This window comes from Globicephala melas, chromosome 4 (assembly GCF_963455315.2).
Source record: "Globicephala melas chromosome 4, mGloMel1.2, whole genome shotgun sequence".
Taxonomy (NCBI): Eukaryota; Metazoa; Chordata; class Mammalia; order Artiodactyla; family Delphinidae; genus Globicephala; species Globicephala melas.
Genome location: NC_083317.1, coordinates 94,894,373 through 94,908,359, shown reverse-complemented (window position 1 = coordinate 94,908,359; position 13,987 = coordinate 94,894,373). Strand labels below are relative to the sequence as shown.

Here is a 13,987-nt window from a genome sequence, read left to right as displayed (position 1 = left end):
AAGCTGGAACAATCTGAGCAACAGAATAGATAAGGTTGTATTTGCGTATAACTCAAAATATAAAAATATCCGTGTGTCCATGCTGAGCTAAATAAATGAACAAATACATAACTGTCAGGGGGAAAGGCAAATCCCCTGTGCAGAATAATTCTAAGTAATGTAGGCAGATACTCTGTGCTCAAGGATGAGTATACGTCCCCATTTCTTAAATGCGGGCTGGGCATTGTGATGTCCTTCTAAAAAGGACAACATGGAAACAAAGGGAGTAAATGTACATTGGAGGAACCTCAACCAGGTGATGTCAACAGCAACAGGGACAAGTCATTCTGATTGTGTCGCCCTTCAGATGATGTGATGAGTACTTTACTTCCGTGATCTTCCCACCCCAAACCCAATCTAATCACGGAAAAAACATCAGACCACTGAGGGGCATCTTATGAACTGCTTAACCAGCACTCCTCAAAGCTGTCCAGGGCATCAAAAACAAGGAGACTCTGAGACGCTGTCACAGTCAAGAGGAGCCTAAGGAGACATAACATCTGAACGTAATGTGGTATCCTGCCTGGGATCCTGGAACAGAAAATGGACATTAGGGGAAAACTAATGAAAACCGAATAAAATACCAACTTCATTTAATTAAAAAACAAAACACTGAGGCTCACTGAGCATCCACCATCTCTAAGGTTGTTGGTCACCTTGACCGAGGGAAAGAGAAGTCTGAAGGCACTGAGACCAGTAATTAAATGCTCCACTCCATCACTTTTGCCCACAACTCATTAGTTATTAACTAGTCACATAGCCCCACCCACCGACAAAGTGATGAGGACATGTGGGAACCACCGCATACCCAGAATGGGGGGATGAACAGTAGTAATGACTATCACCACACCTGCTTTCCACCCTTTTGAAACAAAGCCTTGTTTCACTTAAGTCTTGTTCTGCAGATTCTTTGGAGCCAACCTGTAGACTGATGGGCACCGTGACTGCATGCCGCATGGTTTCCATTAGAGATCATTTATACTGCACCCATTTTCTCCTGCTTCTCCAAGGGTCGCCTAGAGTTATGTATCATAATCGGGATTTCTAGTCTTTTTCTTCAATGATTATTCTGATTGTATCTCAGACCCAGTATCTCATCACAAACAAGTCAGCTATTTAAGAATTGTTTGGTGGTTTACTCAAAAGGCACAAATGAGCTTAAATGCCTCGCTCGTTTCAGTAAAATGAAAAGGGCAGCCCCTTTGTCACATGCATCTGCCCAGCCAATTTTCAGACCAAGCTTTCAACATGCCTGGTCTGAGCAGAAATCAACATTTCAAACTAAGTGTGTTTCTTCCTTCCTCTCCCATTACTCAATTCAGTTCTCAGTCTCTGCCTCTTCCTAGAAATAGTACTATTTCATTTCTCAACTCCTCCAAGCCCCCAATGCAAAAAAAGGACCCTCAAACCAAACAATTCTCCTTTAACGCCTGAATCTTGACCGTTTGCATTTCTCTCTGCATGACTACAGCACAATTTTAATTTTCTCTTTGCATTCACATGTCAGGGAAGTTAAACATATGACCCTTCAGCGGGCAGTTTTCGTAAACTCCTCCCAAAGGGCTTGACCTTGAGATCGCCTGCAGACTCCAAAAGTAGCTCCCTCTTTGAATGAACAAGTATTCTTTATATTCTTTGTAGGTTATGAAACAGCCACAAGAAGGTGTAGGGGTTTTGTGGTGATAGTGGTGGTGGTGGTGGTGGTGTGTGTGTGTCTGTGTGTGTGTGTGTTTTCATTTTCCTTTTTTTCTAATGCAACAGTTTTATATTATGGCCAATCAGTACTAAAAACTGTGTAAATCACACCCAAGAAAGGAATTACTGATGGCCTCATTTCAGGCAAGTACTAGATGATCAGACCTTCCTTTGTATTTTGCACAGCTCAGAATTATAAAAGCCAACGCCGGAGCTTTGCGAACATGGCCCCCAAATATAATCACAACAAAATTCCACTACTTAACCCACTAAATATATTTTTCTTAATCATCTCTTTCCACATCAACATTAAGAAATTCTCATTTTTCTTAACTGACTCCTACTTGAAACTATCCCCATTTTATTACAACAAATTTGCTAAGATGGTTTAGGATTATTAGCCTTACCAAAATTATGGATACTATTTTATGTAAGAATATTTAACTCTGTATATTTACAACATAGTCGCCATAAGGATCCAACCAATATAGAAGCTGCTGAGATTAATAACTCATTTGTACAGAGATCAGGTACTAGGGCCCCAGCTCTGACACCATCAACACTTTTCCTAAATTGGACTTCCCAATCCCTTTATTAGAGATAATGAATTCGTCTCATGGCCAGGAGCAGATAATGATTTCCATGGTCTCCACTGATATGAATCAACCCCCTTGGGGTTCGGAATATGTCTTCATTGTATCCTTGTTCTTGAACAAAAGTACTGCTTCCGTCCGATTTTTTCCCTTCTTAACTTACCCAAATGATTTTCATTCTTACCTCACTCAACAACTTGTCAATTCAAGAACAGGAGCTATTTCCTTTCTTTGTTTGGGATTCTGGCTGCAACCCAGGCACCATTTTCCAAGTAATTAATGAACCCTGCAATGTCCTGGCTTGTGACCACCAGCCTCCTCCTTTGTTGTATTTCTTGCCGGGAGAAGGACTGAATACAGGAGCAGGCAGTAGGCTGCCGCTTAATGAAGAGCAAGCTGCTATTTTTTAGGTGAAAATATCCCGAGTTCTTTTACTTTATCCACAAGGCAAAAGTGTGTGTTTATAGTTGTAGCTGAGGCTCATGAAGAAATCTGAGAAACAGAAGTCTTTAAGAGTTAGAGATTTCTAACAGACTGTCAGGAGATGAAATGGGGCACACAATCTAGTGGGGGCGGGGGGGGGGAACTCGACCTTTGCGCCCACCTGAAAACCCAGAGTTGCTTTTCCTGCATCAGCAAAGAGAAAACCCGAGAAGACGCAGCTTTTTGTGAAGGGCATAAAGAGATCAAAAATGAAAGTGGACTTTTTTTTCCTTCCCTATTCCTTAGAAACAAAGGAATAAAATTTTGAGGTTTTCTTTACCATGATCATTCATGTATTCAAAAAATACGCTTTTGGGGCTTCCCTGGTGGCGCAGTGGTTGGGAGTCCGCCTGCCGATGCAGGGGACGCAGGTTTGTGCACCGGTCGGGGGGTGTCCCGCATGCCGCGGAGCGGCTGGGCCCGTGAGCCATGGCCGCTGAGCCTGTGCATCTGGAGCCTGTGCTCCACAACGGGAGAGGCCACGGCAGTGGGAGGCCCGCGTACCGCAAAAAAAAAAATGCTTTCGATGTCTTCTAGGTATCTAGCATTGATCTAGATGCTAAGATAGAGTACTCATTAAACAGAGTCCTTATCCTCAAGGAAGAGTTTAGTGGACAGAGACTGAAATGAATGAATGAATGAATGGCAGATTAATGATGATTGCTATGAAAGAAAAAATTAAACACAGTAAGGAGAACAACGAATAGGAGGTCCAGGGTGTGAGGTGTTACTTTCTAAGAGGTGGTCTGGAAGGCCCCTAATAAAATGACATTTGAGCAGAGACCTGGAGGAAGTGAAGGAGCAAGCAGCAGGGGTATCTGGAGGAGAAGATTCCAGGCAGATGGGACAGCAGGAACAAAGGCACTGCAGTCAGCCCACGCTTGACATGGTTGATCACTAATTCCTCTAAAAGCTCAACAATCTCTGCGGAATCGAGCCACTGTAGATAAATAACCACTCTTTTAAGCCCCAAAACATTGATTTTTACCATTTATGAAGTAAAATCATTGAAACTATGTTATATAACCCTCTGCCCTGTAAGAGATATGGTCCATAATTATATCTTTTCAGATGACTCCAATATATGTGTCACACTTTATTCATGGACATACAAAGCACATAATCTATGCACTACATTCTACTTATTCTTTTATTGATTAAACATCTAGTCTTTACGAGGTACTGCACTAGTTACTGGGAATAATATGATGAGCAAAGTAGGTAAGTCCCTGTCCTCACAGAGCTTGCAGTCAGATAAAGGAGAAAGGCATCATTCCACTATACATGCCACGTAATCTGAGTGTAGCGCCCTGATTTGGGGGGTGGGGTATGAGAACCGAAAACAGGGACTGGGGTCTTCTGGAGGATGAGGAAAGGTTTTTGTGAGGAAGTGACATGAAGGAGTTAATAAGAGGAGAAGGAGCATTCCAGGAAGAAGGAACAGCATGTGCAAAGGCCTTGAGATGGGCAGGAACAAACTGGGTTAGCTGTATTAAAAGAAAGCAATGAGGGACGTCCCTGGTGGTGCAGTGGTTAGGAATCCGCCCGCCAATGCAGGGGACATGGGTTCAAGCCCTGGTCCGGGAAGATCCCACGTGCCACGGAGCAACTAAGCCCGTGCGCCACAACTACTGAGCCTGCACTCTAGAGCCCATGAGCCACAACTATTGAGTCTGTGAGCCACAACTACTGAAGCCCACGCGCCTAGAGCCCGTGCTCCGCAACAAGAGAAGCCACCGCAATGAGAAGCCCGTGCACCGCAAGGAAGACCCAATGCAGCCAAAACTTAATTAATCAAAGCAATGAAAACTGAGTTTGGAGAAGAAGCTGTAGTCACATCATGCTGGGCCTTGTAGGCTAAGTTTGGTCTTGATCAAATGGGAAACCATTTGAAGGCTTTTAGGTGGAGAGAGACAGAGTCAAGTAAACATTTCGTATGACCTCTCTGGCTGCACAGTGGGAATGCAGGGCTGCAGGGATAACTCCAGGGGAGAATTCACTGCAGGCACTCGGATGAGTGGATATGCATTGCCTGGACCTGGAGAGGGGTGGCAGAGACAGAAAACAGAAGAGGGAACTGAGAAGAAATAAGAAAGTAGAGTCAGCCGAGCTTGGTGATGAAATCAAATTCAGGAGATTAAGATGTTATGGGCGACTCATAGTTGGTTTTTGGAGTCATAATAATGCCCTTCATTCATTGGTTCTTGCTGGAGAAAAAAGAAAGAAAAAAGAACAAGACATCCTATCTCAGGCACCAATCACACAGAGCACAGTATGTCTCTTCTCTTTGGCAGTCAGGCTGGTTCTAAGTAGTATCTAGATCCCTGGTATTCAAGTCCTCAGTGGCCCCAAAGCTGGCCTTTGGCTGAGAAGGGGCTATCACAAAAAAAATGAGAAGAGAAGCCTGTAGGCTACGTTAGACTCGGGACACATGAGCTCCTGATCCAGATGACTCTGTTTCAACTCTATTATCGTGGCACTTAGCTGGTCACACCTACAGAGAAATCAGCAAATTGGGTGACCCCTTAGGATTTTCTTTCCAGAGAGCAAAGTACCTAAATAAAGACCCTTGCGTTTAGCATAGAACACAAAGACATCTGAGCAGCAGCAATTTGAGAGAACTTCAAGTGTGGCATTTAGGTTTGAGAGAGGAAGTTAGAAATCAGAGAACTGATCTCACAAACAAAAAGCTTTTATAATAGCTTGCCCTGGATAAGACAGTAATGAGAGGACAAAGAGAAAAACCGTCCTCCTCTAAATACCAAGGAAACCTAGGGAAATGACTTCTTAAAAAGGAGCAGGTGAAAAGAAGAATTTTAGTGTCATCAGGAGTGACTGTTCTTCCTCTTTGCCAGAAATAGCTAAGAGTCTAAATCACTCATGTGGTCCTAAGAAAGGAGGTGCTTACAAATGAGCGTGAAGCCTAACAGTGCTTTATAGATTCTTCTAGGCTCGTGGAAGAATCCTAATGGACTTCATTCACCTTAAGATCACCTGATTATGGTCACAACAGATTAGGATAATACCTGTAGTTTACTTGTTTTTGACATAAATCCATCATAAACCCAATTCCTACCCTTGACCATAGGTTTGTTTTGTTTTGTTTTGTTTAAAAAAGGCTTTCTAAGCCTTAAATGCCTGATGCCTGGGTTTCCAAACCAGAGACAATGTACTCCTGGGGGGCACATCATCCTATAGAAACTGATGAGGGTAGTCATCAGTCAGCCATTAATAAATAATAAACTGTAATCTGCCTTCGCTGATCAAACTTGCCTTAATTGCTCTTACAAAAACGTGCAAGTCCTTCAAGCATCACATAGCCTAAACAATAAAACGTTTGCCCAAGTTGTTTTTCAGAAATTTGGAGTCAACTGTGTCCAGTTTGAGCTCAGGCCATTTGGTTAAGACTGGTTAGGACCACTGACCCTCTAACTGGGCAAGCACCAGTTTCCACTAGGTGACTTTCTGAGGTCAGAGGGCCAAAAACTCTACCCTTAGAGCGTGCTAAGGCCACCATATTCTGAACATGCGTCCCACGAAGAAGCCAGTAGCTAGCTTAGTTGTGCCTGCGCAGAACGACGATTACCTCACTTTTTTCTGATCTCCAGTCACCTTTCCCCATGCTCCCCACACCTCAGGCCACCCTGCTTCTTTATCTCATAAATATCCGGAGCCCTTCACCTTCTGGGAGGCGGACCTGGGACTTGTCTCCTCACTTGGTTGCCTCGTGAATAAACCCTTTCTCTGCTGCAAACCGCAGCATCTCTGCATTTGGCTTGCTGCACGTTGCGCAAATGAACCTGGTTTGGTAACGCTATGCCCAGCAGGGGTGGGAGACTACAAAACTCTTTTTTAAATTTACCTTTCTGTAAGAATTAAGTTCAGATAATTTGAAGTTGAAGCAACAATAACTATTCCAATGTATAAAAGGCAAAATCCACCCGAATTTTCAAGTTAAAACACAAGATTTCAAATATATTTCATTTTTGTGGTTTCCCCACCACCACCTTGAAGGAAGCCCCCAGACCTCTTGATATCAGGAGATGCATAGTTACAGGCCGACTCCTCCATGGGGCACTGTGGGTACAGCGCCTGGGACCCACGATGCTTTTTGCAGCTGACAAAAATGTCCTACGAATTTTAAAATCAGAAGAAAACAATTAACTCTTTGGTCAAAGTAAATGTTTTAATATATAATATTAATATATTTGTCTTTATGCCAAGGAAATTGTAAAATCTAACTTAAAATGTTTTTTATGGAGTCAGGAGACCACAAAGGCAAGAGTAAGAGCCTAGGTCCATGAGAATCACACTGTGACCCTGGGTAGTTGGTATTGTTGTGCTGGTAAACCTCAAAACACAGGTGACAATAATATTTCTTAAAGTATGGTGGTCCAAATAACACCATGATGTGATGGGACAATGGTTAACATTTTTAATTTGAAAAGTATGTATTACCTATTAAAGTGTAATTAAAAATAATGGATCTCCCATTCATGGTAGCAATAAAGTTTCCTTTTTGGAAAATTAGAAATTTGGATAATGGTCTGATTGCTTAATTCCATTTTAAATCATATATCATAATTGTTTTTCAGAATTAGTAGGTCACCATGTTGAGAGCAAGAAATATTTGTTGGTTGGAACAAAGCACCTCCTTTTACTGGCACATGAAATGGTCCTACGTAAGTCTTGCATTGTACGGACAGAAGCAGATAAGGGATAAAGATTCCTCACAAGAATAAGACATTCATGTAAAAATGAGATCAGCAAGTCCAGTCCATCCAGCCGGGATCATTTTACTAGGGTCAGACAGCCTTGGGGCATAAACTAATCATTCCAGGGTCTGGAGGAAGCCACCTCCTGATTCCCAAGAGGCAGCATCACATGATTAGATTGTTTACCTTTGCTCAACACAAATTTGACACATTTTCCCAAAACTACCTGTCTGGGGCCCTGTCAAAATACAATGATGGAAAGTCAGAATAATGTTCTGGCCCAGTATGTCTAACATTCCAAAAATCCATTCCATTTCAGTCATGTTTTGGAGGTAGGGAAGGATATTTTCCCCACTAGTACTTGAAATCAATCCATTCTTGCATGCTTTAGCTGCCCAGAGCATAGACTCATTGCTGAATTCAAAGCAGCCAGTGGCATCCAGGACCTTCGAAAAGTAGTATTCTAGCGCTTCTTTTTTCTCTTGTATGTCTTCGAGCTGTTAACTTAGAGGGAAGGGACTTACCTACTCTCAAAGCAAGAAGGCCTTATGTTGTTTTTAATGGCCGATGAAATTTTTCCCAGGAATCTGCAAGAAGGGCTGCCCAAAGAAAATTCTATATATTTCTCATGAACATTTACAGAACCGCAAAGCAAATAAGACATAGAACACAACACTACTGCAAACATTTTTGAGAAGAGTAAACAAGATTCTCAGTTGTTTCATTCAGCTCTGCCAATATTAGCTCTACCATCATCCTCACCTAGTATTTGGACAAAAATATTGTAGCTGGTAATAAGCAGAATCAGGATTTGAACTCAGGTCTGCTTAGACCCAAAGTCATGTTCTTAACCCCTGGAACAAAGCTGGTAGTCAGTACGTATTTTTGAATCTGAATCTAGATAAGGGAACCGGTCTTTTTGACCCTGGATGCTGAAGTATTTTCTGGAGCTACTGTACAGCTAATCTCAACTCCCAGAATGAAGGAGTTCCGCAAAACATCTGAAGAGATTAAATAATACCAGATTCAAGTATCCTTTCTAAGGAACGGTTTCCCAGACAAGACGACAGGGATGCAGAGATTCTAGCCACTCCTCGGAACAGATCCTACTGGAATAACAACACAGAATTCACCCTGGGCCCCTTAATGAGACAGGGAGAGAGCTGTGTGACCCCACTAGGTAGGGTGTACGAGCCCCATACCAGTCTAAAGAAGCTACAGAAGACAGGCCTCCACCCTTCTTCCACCCAATAAAGATTTCTTGGGGTTCATGTCTCTCAAGGGGGATTTGAGGCAGGAGATACATGGGCCCCAGGCCGAGCAGCTGGAGTTCGTCCCCTGTGGATAGATACTCCAAAATAGCAAGGAGGGAGGAGAAGCTGAGCCCTGCCCAGGAAAGAGATAAAAAAGACCATATATTCCTCATTCTCGAAGTCAAGGAGACCTTCCCAACTACACACACACAGAAAGGCTCCTTGAAGGTCAAAAAGGGAGGGGGTGCCACCCCATAATAGGTGATGTCAACCTACCCATAGGCCTCTTCACTAGAATCCATTGTGGCTAAGAGATGCACGTGCACTCATGGGAGGAGCCTGAGATGAACCAAATATGGACTCAGAACCAGACAAAGCAAGACGATTGGCCAAAGGAAGCCCAGAAGAAATGCCCCATATAAGTGATTCAAACTACCACGAGGGTACGGCTCTCTCTGAGTTCACCCATGTGTCTATCCACACGTACTACTTTTCCTCCAAATAAACACTTTACGTGCTTCACTGCTTTCCGTCTTTGTGGGAATTTTTTTCTGCAAAGCCGAAGGGCCAGGGCCTTGTCACTAGCCACTGGTCCTGGTGGTCTAGTGGCTAGCATTCAGCGCTCTCACTGCTGCGGCCCAACCTCAATCTCTGGCCAGCAACGGAAACCCTGCTTCAAGCCACTGCAGGCCGAGGCCACCCAAGATCATATTTGATCTTATTCCTTGTTGAAATCCAACTGGGATGAGAAAAATTAACTATTACAATTAAATAAGCAGGAGAAAGTGAAAGATTTCCATGTAAAAAGCTTAAAGTTCTGTTCCTTTAAAAAAAAAAATGTCTAAAGAAACTCAATCCTTTAACTGGGACTCCAGATAACAGACTGTACGGTATATAGAAAGTAGCTAACACTTTTTTTTTTTTGAGTACTCATTTTATTTTTAAATTCTTCTAAATGCATTTCATGTATCATCTCATTTAATCTTTATGAACTCTAAGAACTTTATGAATAATAGGTACTATTATTATTCCTATTTTTCAGCAGATGAAACCAAGGTACAGAAAGGTTAAGCAATGAGCTCTAGGTCGAACAGCCAGTAAGTGGCAGAGTCAAGATTCTAGACTCAAGGGATCTAATGCCAAAGCCTATGCTCTTAACCACTTTGCTCTGCTGCTTCTTATAATAATAATTACCACTTACTGGATACTTTATTACGTGCCGTATATGCCTTATGTACATTATCTCATTTACTATTCCCAATAACCACAGGAAGAGTGTTTGTATGTACATTGTATATATGCATGCAGACATAGAAGTAGGTGTGTGTATATGTGCGTGTGTATATGTGCGTGTGAATGATTCTAGCTTCTATCCCATCACCCTAAAACATGTGACAAATCTCTCAACTCTTGAAAGAAAGCCATCTTAGATACTCTGTGATTAATCATATGAAGTGTTCACACAAAAACTGCATTGTGCATCACCTTCTCATATTTCCAGTAGGTGATTTGATTGAATCTTTATTTTGAGAAGAATAGAATTCATTTACTCTCATGTTCTTGTTCTTTTTATTTCATTTTAATATGAAATATAACAGCACCAGAGAAAGTTCTGCAATATCTTAAAGGACAGAGTTTTAGGACTATCACTGGATTTATAAAAGTTCCAAGTAAAAACCTCCAAGGCATAGTGGCAGTCAAATGCCTCTGTACAGACCCAGCCAATCTGTATGTACTTGGCACTTGAAGATTGGAAGGCTCCATCATCACGGTTATCGCCAGAGCTAAGAAGATCTGCCTTCTCCCCTTCACTGAGCCAAGTGTGTGACTTATCTCTGTGGACGTGACAAGTCAGCCACCAGTGGGCATCAAGGCCTTGCCTTCGCCTTCTCACTTCCCGGAGGAAGAGTTCAACACAGAGGCTAGATGGCCCATTCAGGCACCCAGTCTATTCTGAATCTGGATTTATGCCTTCTCTTTATCTAGAAAAGGTGTTTTCACCTAATCAAGTGGTCTCCAGTTCTCAGGGCCAATGAAGTGGCCTAATTTCATGCTTCCCAAATTTAAATGTGCCTACAAATTATCTGAGGAATCTCATTAAAAAGCAGATTCTGGGGACTTCCCTGGAGGTCCAGTGGTTAAGACTCCACCCTTTCACTGCAGGGGGCGAGGGTTTGATCCCTGGTCAGGGAACTAAGTTCCTGCATGCCACATGGTGAGGCACACAAAAAAAGTGGGGGGGTGGGGGGGAGGGATATTTGTTTGAATTTTTGAAAGGCCCACCTAGGGTTCAAATCCATAATGATCTAAAAAAATTTCCATTATAGTCATGTGGCATTAAAAACTCTAGAGAGTCCTTAGAAATATCCATTCACTTTTTAAGCTTTCGGACTGCACAAGGATGTCTCACTCCGGATAGGGAGAGAGACCATTATTCCACACGTGAAGCTAAAGGCATCCCTTCCGTCACTGAACCACCTGTTCTCTAGTGCCCAGTGATCCACAGAGTAAGCAACTAATAATTTCAGATTCTCCAAAATGGTGAATCCTTGACCTAAATGTGTTTAATACTCAGTAAGCCTCTCTAACTCAGACTACTTTGGATGCGAGAGTTGGTACCACTATGTAAATAAGGAACTATTTTACTGTATAGTTAAATGAAACAAATACATGCAGTACAAATTCTCTGGAGGAAATGCTCTAATATTGAAGAACAACTTGTGATTAGCATATCAATAGGAATACATAAACAGCAGTTTTTAAATACCTGAGGGCACTTAAGGACAGGTTTTTTAACAAACTTCTTAAACTTCTGTTTATAGTCTGAAACTACTTGGAAAACTCATTCTTGTAAGACACTTTAAAAGGTCAAGTTCAGCCCACATCTCCTCTTTGAAAATTAATAAGTTTTTAATGTACTCAGAGATGCAGAAATGATGTCAAGCTTACTTGATTGACCAAACCAAAGAACCTTCTAGAATAGCAACATGTTTTGGCTAGGTTTCTACCATTAAGTCACTTGTCCTCTTAAGTGGGATATTTTAAAGTACACTTATTTTGACATATTAGCAGAATTACTAGGTCACTTGTAAGCAGCAAAATAATTCTCTTTAACCTTTTTAAAATGGTCAAAGAGGAGAAATAAAGTATATAAACAATGCTGAGGAATAATAGCTTGCTAGTGTTACCTCTCCATTTTAAAAGGGACCCTACTGCCGATGCAGAGGACACGGGTTCGTGTCCCGGTCCGGGAAGATCCCACATGTCGCGGAGCGGCTGGGCCCGGGAGCCATGGCCGCTGAGCCTGCGGGTCCGGAGCCTGTGCTCCACAATGGGAGAGGCCACAACAGTGAGAGGCCGGCGTACAGCAAAAAAAAAAAAAGGGACCCTAAGAACTGGGGACCATAGATCTCTGTTAAGCCAGAAATTTTTAAATTAAAGGTTAAATCACTGAATGCTTGAGTTCAGCCCCACCTTGCTTTCATTCTTCCAATGAATTATATCTGCTTAAGTCTTTGGTGTCAAAAGGTTGTAGGTGGGTTCAACTTCCAGTTGTTGGAGTGACCTAGGGCAAGTCAAGCTTTCTAAGGCCAGACTCTTCATCTGAAGAGCAGGGATCATAAGTATTAAGTTATCTACCTCAAGACGCTGTGGAATGGAGCCTTTCCTATAATGGGCATGAGTACTATATATATACACTATACATATATATTTACATACCAGTACTGCTTGTATTGTTAGCAGAACAAAGTCAGTCCTTGAGCTTTAAAGAGACACATGAACCACAAGAAAAGTCAAGAACTTCCACTTAAAACCACAATGAGATACCATTGCACACCTGTCAGAATGGCTATCATCAAACAGACAACAAATAACAAGTGTTGGTGAGGTGTGCACTGTTGTTGGGACGGCACATTGGTGAAGCCACCATGGAAAACAATATAGAGGCTCCTCAAAAAGTTAAAAATAGAACTGCTATGAGATCCAGCAATTTCACTTCTGAGTATTTACTCAAAGAAAACAAAAACACTAATTCAAAAAGATATATGCATTCCAATGTTCATTGAGGCATTATTTATAATAGCTAAGATATGGAAGCAACCTAAGTGTCCATGGATAGACAAATGGATAAAGATATGGTACATACATATATATAATTCAATATCACTCAGCCATAAAAAAGAATGAAATCTTGCCATTTGCAACAACATGGATGGACTTAGAGGATATTAAGTGAAATAAGTCACACAGAGAAAGACAAACACCACAGGATCTCACTTACATATGGAATCTTAAAAACAAACCAAACAAACAGAACAAAAACAGACTCATAGATACAGAGAATAAACGGGTGGTTGCCAGAGAGAGGGAGAGGGGACATAGGTGAAGGGGATAAAGAGGTCCAAACCTCCACTTATATAATAAATAAGTCACAGGGATACAGCATAAGGAATATGGTCAATAATAATGTAATAACTTTGCATGGAACAATTGGTTACTAGACTTATGGTGGTGATCATTTCATGATATATGCAAATGTCAAACGATTATGTAGTATACCTGAAACTAACATAACATTGTACACCAACTATATTTCAATTAAAAAAAAAAATACTGGGCTTCCCTGGTGGCGCAGTGGTTGAGAGTCCGCCTGTCGATGCGGGGGACGCGGGTTCGTGCCCCGGTCCGGGAGGATCCCACATGCCGCACCATGGCCGCTGGGCCTGCGCGTCCGGGGCCTGTGCTCCGCAGCGGGAGAGGCCGCAGCAGTGAGAGGCCCGCGTACCGCAAAAAAAAATACTGCCACCTAAAGCACACGTTAAGTCTATGAAACTTCTATAACCACAAGAGAGGACCCAAGGACAACAACCATAAGGACACTGTTCTTTAACAAACTACCAAGAGTTCTGAATGCATCCTAACCTCTAAGGTTCAAATCTAGAAAGATAGAAACATTCTTCCTCAATGTGACCTTCCACGGCACACAGGTCACTGGGCTGTGTCTTTACCTGTAAGTCAGTTCTCAGGCTTTGAGCATTTCATCGAGATGCTCCAGTCCTACATCCAAGCAAAGCTGATATTGGTTAGTTCTTACAACTTTTATTCTGGAGAATGTTCTGTAAATATCCTCCAAGCTCCAAATCCCCCCCAAAGTGTATGTTAGTATGAAGAGCCATTATCCTAACAAAATCAGCTTTTCTGGCCACAT

The 13,987-nt window shown here is 42.1% G+C and overlaps 1 protein-coding gene across 4 annotated transcripts in view; it reads right to left on the bottom strand.

Annotated features, from left to right (window-relative positions):
* TNIK (TRAF2 and NCK interacting kinase) overlaps nt 1–13,987 on the bottom strand; it is a 413,295-nt gene that overhangs the window by 293,102 nt on the left and 106,206 nt on the right. The gene's annotated exons all lie outside the window — the stretch shown is intronic.